We start from the raw sequence: 11140 nt of genomic DNA, 5'->3' as shown, positions 1-11140 counted from the left end.
TATAAAGAATGTAAAAAGAATCTTAAGAAAGAAATTAGAAAAGCTAAAAGAAGATATGAGGTTGCTTTGGGTGAAAGTAAATCCAAAGGGTTTCTACAGCTATATTAATAGCAAAAGGATAACGAGGGATAAAATTGGTCCATTAGAGAGTCAGAGTGGACAGCTATCTGCAGAGCCAAAAGAGATGGGGGAGATATTGAACAATTTCTTTTCTTCGGTATTCACCAAGGAGAAGGATATTGAATTATGTGAGGTAAGGGAAACAAGTAGAGTAGCTATGGAAACTATAAAATTCAAAGAAGAGGAAGTACTGACTCTTTTGAGAAATATAAAAGTGGATAAGTCTCCAGGTCCGGACAAGATATTCCCTAGGACATTGAGGGAAGTTAGTGTAGAAATAGCCGGGGCTATGACAGAAATATTTCAAATGTCATTAGAAACGGGAATAGTGCTGGAGGATTGGCGTACTGCGCATGTTGTTCCATTGTTTAAAAAGGGTTCTAAGAGTAAACCTAGCAATTATAGACCTGTTAGTTTGACGTCAGTGGTGGGCAAATTTATGGAAAGGATACTTAGGGATAATATATATAAGCATCTGGATAAACAGGGTCTGATTAAGAACAGTCAACATGGATTTGTGCCTGGAAGGTCATGTTTGACTAATCTTCTTGAATTTTTTGAAGAGGTTACTCGGGGAAATTGATGAGGGTAAAGCAGTGGATGTTGTATATATGGACTTCAGTAAGGCCTTTGACAAGGTTCCTCATGGAAGGTTGGTTAAGAAGGTTCAATTGTTGGGTATTAATGGTGGAGTAGCAAGATGGATTCAACAGTGGCTGAATGGGAGATGCCAGAGAGTAATGGTGGATGGCTATTTGTCAGGTTGGAGGCAGGTGACTAGTGGGGTGCCACAGGGATCTGTGTTGGGTCCACTGTTGTTTGTCATGTACATCAATGATCTGGAATGAAGGTGTGGTAAATTGGATTAGTAAGTATGCAGATGATACTAAGATAGGTGGTGTTGTGAATAATGAAGTAGATTTTTCAAAGTCTACAGAGAGATTTATGCCAGTTGGAAGAGTGGGCTGAAAGATGGCAGATGGAGTTTAATGCTGATAAGTGTGAGGTGCTACATCTTGGCAGGACAAATCAAAATAGGACGTACATGGTAAATGGTAGGGAATTGAAGAATGCAGTTGAACAAAGGGATCTGGGAATAACTGTGCACAGTTCCCTGAAGGTGGAATCTCATGTAGATAGGGTGGTAAAGAAAGCTTTTGGTGTGCTGGCCTTTATAAATCAGAGCATTGAGTATAGAAGTTGGGATGTAATGTTAAAATTGTACAAGGCATTGGTGAGGCCAATTCTGGAGTATGGTGTACAATTTTGGTCGCCTAATTATAGGAAGGATGTCAACAATATAGAGAGAGTACAGAGGAGATTTACTAGAATGTTGCCTGGGTTTCAGCAACTAAGTTACAGAGAAAGGTTGAACAAGTTAGGTCTTTATTCTTTGGAGCGCAGAAGGTTAAGGGGGGACTTGCTAGAGGTCTTTAAAATGATGAGAGGGATAGACAGAGTTGACGTGGATAAGCTTTTCCCATTGAGAGTAGGGAAGATTCAAACAAGAGGACATGACTTGAGAATTAAGGGACAGAAGTTTAGGAGTAACAGAGGGGGAACTTCTTTACTCAGAGAGTGGTAGCTGTGTGGAATGAGCTTCCAGTGAAGGTGGTGGAGGCAGGTTCGATTTTATCATTTAAAAATATATTGGATAGTTATATGGACGGGAAAGGAATGGAGGGTTATGGTCTGAGTGCAGGTAGATGGGACTAGGGGAGAATATGTGTTCGGCACGGACTAGAAGGGCCGAGATGGCCTGTTTCCGTGCTGTAATTGTTATATGGTTATAAGTCCGCGCCGACCAGCCATCCCCGCACACTAACACTATCCTACACACACTAGGAACAATTTACACCAAGCTAATTAACCTACAAACCCGCACGTCTTTGGAGTGTGGGTGGAAGCCGGAGCACCCGGGGAAAACCCACGCAGGTCACGGGGAGAACGTACAAACTCCGTACAGACAGCACCCGTAGTCGGGATGGAACCCGGGTCTCTGGCGCCGTGAGGCAGCAACTCTGCCGCTGCGCCACCGTGAATATCTGTGGCTGCCCTTCCCTCTGCACCAACAATGCAAGAACTGGTACGAGGAGAAACTAGTTGGCAACAAATTGTCCTCAATTGGCCTTAGACAAGTTGTAGTAGCCGCCCTCGTGTCGGCAAACCATCCCTGCTGTAATAACTAGCTCGCCAAAGCTGGCCCATTGACAAAACCCTACATTAACACACCCCCAGGAAGACGCACGGCAGCTGGATTTCACTCACGTTTCAGCAACTTGTCCTAAGATGATTCGCAACACTATTTAGCCAGAGAATGGGTGAAACTATAGACGTGGTGAAACGCTGTCATTCAAATGGCACGTCGGCGAAGTGTGTCAGGAACAAATGTTTCACAGCTTTGAGAAGGAGAGAGAGAGAGCACACCATGAGTTCACCAGGTTAATTCCCGGGGTGGCGGGACTGTCATATGCTGAGAGAATGGAGCAGCTGGGCTTGTACACTCTGGAGTTTAGAAGGATGAGAGGGCATCTTATTGAAACATATAAGATTATTAAGGGTTTAGACACGCTAGAGGCAGGAAATATATTCCCGATGTTGGGGGAGTCCAGAACCAGGGGCCACAGTTTAAGAATAAGGGGTAAGCCATTTAGAACCGAGACGAGGAAACACTTTTTCTCACAGAGAGTTGTGAGTCTATGGAATTCCCTGCTTCAGAGGGCGGTGGAGGCTGGTTCTCTGGATATTTTCAAGAGAGAGCTAGATAGGGCTCTTAAAGATTGGGGGAGTACAGCGTAGGTTCACCAGGTTAATTCCCAGGATGGCGGGACTGTCATATGCTGAGAGAATGGAGCGGCTGGGCTTGTACACTCTGGAGTTTAGAAGGATGAGAGGATATCTTATTGAAGCATAAGATTATTAAGGGTTTGGACACGCTAGAGGCAGGAGACATGTTCCCGATCTTGGGGGAGTCCAGAACCAGGGGCCACAGTTTAAGAATAAGGAGTAATGCTCCTGTCCCACTTAGGAAACCTGAATGGAAACCTCTGGAGACTTTGTGCCCCACCCAAGGTATCCGTGCGGTTCCCTGAGGTTTTTGTCAGTCTCCCTACCTGCTTCCATTACCTGCAACCTCCAGCAACCACCTGCAACCTCCGGGAACCGCACGGAAACCTTTGGTGGGGTGCAAAGTCTCCAGAGGTTTCCGTTCAGGCTTCCTAAGTGGGACATGGGCATAAGCCATTTAGAACGGAGATGAGGAAAAACCTTTTCACACAGAGAGTTGTGAGTCTGTGGAATTCTCTGCCTCAGAGGGCGGTGGAGACCGGTTCTCTGGATACCTTCAAGAGAGAGCTAGATAGGGCTCTTAAAGATAGCGGAGTCAGGGGATATGGGGAGAAGGCAGGAACGGGGTACTGATTGGGGATGATCAGCCATGATCACATTGAATGGCGGTGCTGGCTCGAAGGGCCGAATGGCCTACTCCTGCACCTATTGTCTATGGTCATATGCTTATTGTGAGCTTTAGTCTTGGTTTAGACCTAATAGAGATAAATAAAATAACTAGACTAAGTGGGACCCGTTGGGTCCCAGCATCACACGGGAGGGCTGGTCACCAACGCAATATTCCACCTCTCCACCAATTCCAATATTGCTCGCCAGTGGGGGGGGGGGGGGGGGGGGGGGGGGGGGGGGGGGGGGGGGGGGGCTTTCTGTTGCGCTAGTATGGGTGTTGCGGGCCAAAGGTACTGGTTTACAGAAGGCTAGTATTGACATTGTGGGCCGAATGGATTCTTGGGCTGGCTGCCAACTGTTGAAACGATTTTAAAAGCCAAGCCAAGGCAAACAATTTGGCTGCAGCCACCTGACAACCAAAATTCATTTTGTGAACACACACTTTTTAAAAAGGCGAGGCAAACAATTGGGCAGCAACCAGTTTACAGCCGCATCGAGGGGACTCACCGTAGAGTAGACGTGCGTTCAGTGTTATTCGCAGCTCAGAGCCGTGACCCTCTCACTTCCTGCGTCTGGCAGAGACTGAGTGAGGGACTACACTTCCGGGTTTTATAGTCCCTCCCCCCTGCTGCCAGCGGGGACAGCAGAGAGAATGGCGGATTTTTTTTAAACATGAATATCTTGCTGATTTTTCTTCAATGGGAAAAATCCTCTGGTCCCGGAAGGCGGAGGGGGGCTCTGAGTGAGGTGGCCAAAAATGACGGCCGTAGGTGGCGGCGTTCTCTCGGAAATCGCAGCACAGTGGGCCAAAAGCGGTCATGATCAGACTTTTAGTAATACAGATGAGGAGCATAGATAAGATAGACAGTCAGGGTGGGAACGTCAATGATTAGAGTGCATAGTTTAGTTTAATTTAATTAAGAGATACAGCACGGAAACAGGTACTTCAGCCCTCCGAATCCACACCAACCTGCGATCCCCACACACCAACACTATCCTGCACACACTAGGGACAATTTATACTTACACCAAGCCAATTAACCTACAAACCTGAGATGGACACAAAACGCTGGAGTAACTCAGCGGGACAGGCAGCGTCTCTGGAGAGAAGGAGTGGGTGACGTTTCAGGTCGAGACCCTTCATCAGACTTCAACCTACAAACCTGTACGTCTTTGGAGTGTGGGAGGAAACCGAAGATCTCGGAGAAAACCCACGCGGGTCACGGGGAGAAGGTGCAAACTCCGTACAGGCAGCGCCCGTAGTCAGGATGGAACCCGGGTCTCTGGCGCCGTGAGGCAGCAACTCTACCGCTGCCCCACCACGACTCACTTTCGTTAAAATACTTTGATAGGAAGCAGGGATATGGTTCATGTACCTGGAAGGCACGTGTCAAAGGTGAACTATGCAGAAAGGTTTTATTCCTCTCGGCTGTCAGGGAAGCCTCTAACTCAAACACTATTAATGGCAGATTGCAGGAGGAACAGGATGTATAAGAAATATTATTTCCTTCATCGTATAATCAGAGTGTACCTGCTCTGTGCCCAATCAATCACTGTCCTCTAAGGTGTAATTAGACTTTCATGCTTGCTGGCCAGAATCCGTCTAAGAGCCAGCAATGTTCTGTTCATCGCAGTTGCTTGCAACCTTCTGAGTGCACAATGTACTGAATCCTTGCACTGTTTCTCGGCAGTGAAAATAGATCAAACTGCTCTTATTAAATACTTCATAAGTTCATAAGTCATCGGGGCAGAATTAGGCAATCCGGGCCCATTAAGTCTACTCTGCCATTCAATCATGGCTTTCATAGAAACATAGACAATAGATGCAGGAGGAGGCCATTCGGCCCTTCGAGCCTGCACCGCCATTCATTGTGATCATGGCTGATCGTCCCCAATCAATAACCCGTGCCTGCCTTATCCCCATATCCCTTGACTCCACTAGCCCCTAGAGCTCTATCTAACTCTCTCTTAAATCCATCCAGCGACTTGGCCTCCACTGCCCTCTGTGGCAGGGAATTCCACAAATCCTCCTCAACCCCTTTCTCCTGCCTTCTCCCCATACCCCACTTGTGTGGCACGGTGGTGCAGCGGTAGAGTTGCTGCCTTAGAGCGCCGGAGACCCGGGTTCCATCCCGACTACGGGTGCTGTCTGTACGGAGTTTGTACGTTCTCCCCGTGACCTGCGTGGGTTTTCTCCAGGTGCTCCAGTTTCCCCCACACTCCAAAGACGTACAGGTTTGTAGGTTAATTGGCTTGGTGTAAATGTAAATTGTTCCTAGTGTGTGTAGGATAGTGTTAGTGTGCGGGGATCGCTGGTCGGTGCAGACTCGATGGGACGAAGGGCCTGTTTCCGCGCTGTATCTCAAAAATAAAAACTATAACTAAACTTCTCCCCAGAATATAAAATCATGAGTGGAATAGTCGGAGCAGAGGGCGCAGGTTTAAGGTGAGAGGGGAAAGATTTAAGGGGCAACTTTTTCACACAGAGGGTGGTGGGTGTATGGAATGAGCCGCCAGAGGTGGTAGTTGAGGCAGGGACTATAACAACATTTAAGAGACATTTGAACAGGTACATGGATATGGAAGGTTTAGAGATATTTAAGAAGGAACTGCAGATGCTGGAAAAATCGGAGGTAGATAAATTGCTGGAGAAACTCAGCGGGTGAGGCAGCATCTATGGAGCGAAGGAATAGGTGACCTTTCGGGTCAAGACCCTTCTTCAGATTTCCAGATTCAGGGACAAAATTCAGGGACAGATTTTGACGCGAAACGTCACCTACTCCTTCGCTCCATAGATGCTGCCTCACCCGCTGAGTTTCTCCTGCATTTTTATCTCCCTAAGGTTTCGAGATATATGGGTCAAATTGGGGTAGGTGGGACTATCGGTCGGCGTGGGGAAGTTGGGCTGAAGGGCCTGTTTCCACACTGTATCACTCTAGGACTACAACTATTTTAGTTTAGAGATACAGCACAGGCCCTTCGGCCCATCGTGTCCGTGCCGACCAGCGATCCCACACACTAACACTATCCTACACACACTAGGGACAATTTACATTTACACAACCTACAAACCCGCACGTCTTTGGAGTGTGGGAGGAAACCGGAGCACCCGGAGAAAACCCACGCAGGTCACGGGGAGAACGTGCAAACTCCGTACAGACAGCACCCGTAGTCGGGATGGAACCCGGGTCACCGGCGCTGTGAGGCAGCAACTCTACCGCTGCGCCACCGTGCTGGCTGCTGTTGGTACGTCCTCCGTGGATTGCTAAATTTAATTTGGCCCGTGTTAGAATTACATAATTCCTGCAGTTTCCTGATGGAAGCTTATGTTATGATAATGAAACCAATGCCTCAGTACAATTGTCAGCCAGTCTATTAAAATAAATCAAATCTGGACAGTCGAACATTACATTTATTTCTGTCACACTATTTGATTACATTCACCTAATATGTTTTAATCTTTAAGAGGCCGCTTCAATATAAGTATTCATGGCTCATGATTATGGCATTAGCCCTTTCAATATTCCAGACAGATAATAGAGGTGAACAAATGATTTGATCCCAGACGGCAGAGTGTGTAGGGTTAGTTTAGTTTAGAGATACAGCGGGGAAACAGGCCCTTCAGCCCACCGGGTCCGCCCGCACCGACCAGCGGTCCCCGCACATTAGAGTGGCGCGGTGGCACAGCGGTAGAGTTGCTGCCTCACAGCGACAGAGACCCAGGTTCCATCCTCACTACGGGTGCTGTCTGTACGGAGTTTGCACGTTCTCCCCGTGACCTGTGTGGGTTTTCTCCGTAGATCTTCGGTTTCATAGAAACATAGAAAATAGGTGCAGGAGTAGGCCATTCGGCCCATTCGAGCCTGCACCGCCATTCAATATGATCATGGCTGATCATCCAACTCAGTATCCTGTACCTGCCTTCTCTCCATACCCCCTGATCCCTTTAGCCACAAGGGCCACATCTAACTCCCTCTTAAATATAGCCAATGAACTGGCCTCAACTACCTTCTGCGGCAGAGAATTCCAGAGATTCACCACTCTCTGTGTGAAAAAAGTTTTCCTCATCTCGGTCCTAAAAGATTTCCCCCTTATCCTTAAACTGTGACCCCTTGTCCTGGACTTCCCCAACATCGGGAACAATCTTCCTGCATCTAGCCTGTCCAACCCCTTAAGAATTTTGTAAGTTTCTATAAGATCCCCCCTCAATCTTCTAAATTCTAGCGAGTACAAGCCGAGTCTATCCAGTCTTTCTTCATATGAAAGTCCTGACATCCCAGGAATCAGTCTGGTGAACCTTCTCTGTACTCCCTCTATGGCAAGTTTCCTCCCACACTCCAAAGTCGTGCAGGTTTGTAGGTTAATTGGCTGCTTGGTATAAGTGTAAATTGTCCCTAGTGTGTGTGTGTAGGATAGTGTTAGTGTGCGGGGATCGCTGGTCAGCGCGGACTCGGTGGGCCAAAGGGCCTGTTTCCCCGCTGTATCTCTAATCTAAAAAAATCAGCACTGTTCTACACATTCTAGGGATAATTTATTATTTTTAATTGAAGCCAATTAACCTACAAACCTGCACGTCTTTGGAGCGTGGGAGGAAACCGGAGCCCCCGGAGAAAACCCACGCAGGTCACGGGGAGAACGTACAAACTCCGTACAGACAGCACCCGTAGTCGGGATGGAACCCGGGTCTCTGGCGCCGTGAGGCAGCAACTCTACCGCTGCCCCACCGTGACTCCCCTCTTAAGAGTAGGTGAATAGTGGAGAGGGAGTGGATGAGAACATGGTGGGAATGGGTGATCAACGACCCGTATCCATGCTCTAAACTAAACTAATTACAACTTTTATAAGGCATTTGCACATGTACGTGGATGGGACAATTCAGTGGGATATGGGCCAAATGCAGACAAACTAGCTCAGAATAGCAACTTGGTCGGCATGGACAAGGTGGGCCGAAGGGCCTGTTTCCGTGCTGTAATCCGTCTGTGAATCCGCGTTTGAACTGAGCCAAAGCAATGCATCTACACAATGGAACTGAAGCCCTACTTTCTCCAAGGCACTGGTTGTCCTGGCAACTATCTCCATGGCCAGCGTTTCGGACGGAGTCTCTCCCTCTCACATTGTTCACCGAAAATATATTCTTCAGGGTTGGCAGAAGTTTGCAATGTTAATGCCAAGTCTCACAGGTCAAATACTTCCTCAGTTACATGTCGAAACTTTCTTCCCTCTAGACCCATGGACCTGTACAGCAGGGAAACAGGCCCTTCTGCCCGCCTAGTCAATGCTGACCACAGTGCCATATTGGGCTGGGCCCATTTGGCCCAGAGCCCTCTCAACTCTTCCCATGTATAGATCTGTCCACACGTCCTTATAACATTGCAATTGAATCAGCTTCTCTGCGTAGGAACGAACTTCAGTTGCTGCTTCATACCAAAGATCAGTACGTCATAAGTAATAGGAGCAGAATTAGGCCATTCAGCCCATCAAGTCTACTCCACCATTCAATCATGGCTGATCTATCTCTCCCTCCTAACCCCATTCTCCTGCCTTCTCCCCATAACCCCCGTACTAATCAACAATCTGTCATTCTTCGCCTTAAAAATATCCATTCTTGGCCTCTAGCACAGCACTCTGTGAAACGTCACCTATCCATGTTCTCCACAGATGCTGCCTGACCCGCTGAGTTACTCCAGCACTCTGTGAAACGTCACCTATCCATGTTCTCCACAGATGCTGCCTGATCCGCTGAGTTACTCCAGCACTCTGTGAAACGTCACCTATCCATGTTCTCCACAGATGCTGCCTGACCCGCTGAGTTACTCCAGCACTCTGTGAAACGTCACCTATCCATGTTCTCCACAGATGCTGCCTGACCCGCTGAGTTACTCCAGCAGTTTTTGTCTACCTATTATTGCAACAGTATGCTTGACTTTGAATAAAAACATAAAAATATAGAAAATAGGTGCAGCAGTAGGCCATTCTGCCCTTCGAGCCAGCACCGCCATTCAATATGATCATGGCTGATCATCCAGAATCAGTACCCCGTTCCTGCTTTCTCCCCATATCCCTTGATTCCGTTAGCCCCAAGAGGTAAATCTACAGTGCATTCAGAAAGTATTCAGACCCCTTCACTTTTTCCACATTTTGTTACGTTACAGCCTTATTCTAAAATGGATTAAATTATTTTTATTTTATCATCAATCTACACAAAATACCCCAGAATAAAAAATTGAAAACAGGAGTTTAGAAATTCTTGCAAAGTAATTAAAAAGAAATAACTGAAATATCACATTTACATAAGTATTCAGAGCCTTTACTCAGTACTTTGTTGAGGCACCTTTGGGAGTGGTTACAGCCTCAAGTCTTCTTGGGTATCAGGCTACAAGCTTGGCACACCTGTATTTGGGTAATTTCTCCCATTCTTCTCTGCAGATCCTCTCAAGCTCTGTCAGGTTGGATGGGGAGCGTCGATGCTCAGCTATTTTCAGGTCCCTCCAGAGATGTTCGATCGGGTTCAAGTCCGGGCTCTGGCTGGGCCACTCAAGGACATTCACAGACTTGTCACAGAGCCACTCCTGCGTTGTCTTGGCTGTGTGCTTAGGGTCGTTGTCCTGTTGGACGGTGAACCTCTGCCCCAGTCTGAGGTCCAGAACGCTCTGGATCAGGTTTACATCAAGGATCTCTCTGTACTTTACTCTGTTAATCTTTCCCTCGATTCAGACTAGTCTCCTAGTTCTTGCCGCTGAAACACATCCCTAAAGCACGATGCTGCCACCACCATGCTTCACCGTAGGTATGGTATTGGCCAGGTGATGAGCGGTGCCTGGTTATCAAGGTCGGATTTACGTATAAGCTAGGCAAGCTTAAGCTTAGGGCCTCGAGATGTAGGGGGGGGCCTACTCACCTCGCCGCCCCACCGACCATCCGCCCATCCCAGTGGGCCTCCTACTCTTTGCCCACTGACCTGGACTCCACTCCCCCCGCCTTCCAGCAGCCCGCAGTTGTCGCCTTACCTGCAGCCTGGACTCAGCACCAGGTCTGAAGTTTCCATGCTGCAGATTCCCACTCCCCTGGGTTTGATTGCGCTGGGTCCTAGTGCTAGCCCCCCCCCCCCCCAACCCCAACCCTGGTAATCTCAGTGGCTATTCCACTGGGTCTTCCCCATTCCCCTCAAACCATGTGACCCCAGCTCTTCCCCACCCACACCACAGTCTTCATACTCCCCTCCCTCCTCCCTGACCACCCACCACCCCTCCACCAGACATCGCCTCAGCCTCAGTCCACTCAACTGCCTTCCTCCGGACCCAACCCCCATCCCTGCCGTATGTTCACCATCCCCCCCTGACCTCCCCCTCTCAGATACTGAACGGTCGGTCCTCAGCAGAGGCCTCACCTTTGCCCTGGTTTCCTCCAGACGTGACGCTTGGCATTCAGGCCAAAGAGTTCAATCTTGGTTTCATCAGACCAGAGAATCTTGTTTAGGTGCCTTTTGGCAAACTCCAAGCGGGCTGTCATGTGTCTTTTACTGAGGAGTGGCTTCCGTCTGGCCACTCTACCATAAAGGCCTGAT

This window comes from Amblyraja radiata, chromosome 8, assembly GCF_010909765.2.
Source record: "Amblyraja radiata isolate CabotCenter1 chromosome 8, sAmbRad1.1.pri, whole genome shotgun sequence".
In the NCBI taxonomy this organism is placed as follows: Eukaryota; Metazoa; Chordata; class Chondrichthyes; order Rajiformes; family Rajidae; genus Amblyraja; species Amblyraja radiata.
The sequence above is the reverse complement of the archived record's forward strand: the minus strand, read 5'-3'. Positions refer to the sequence as shown.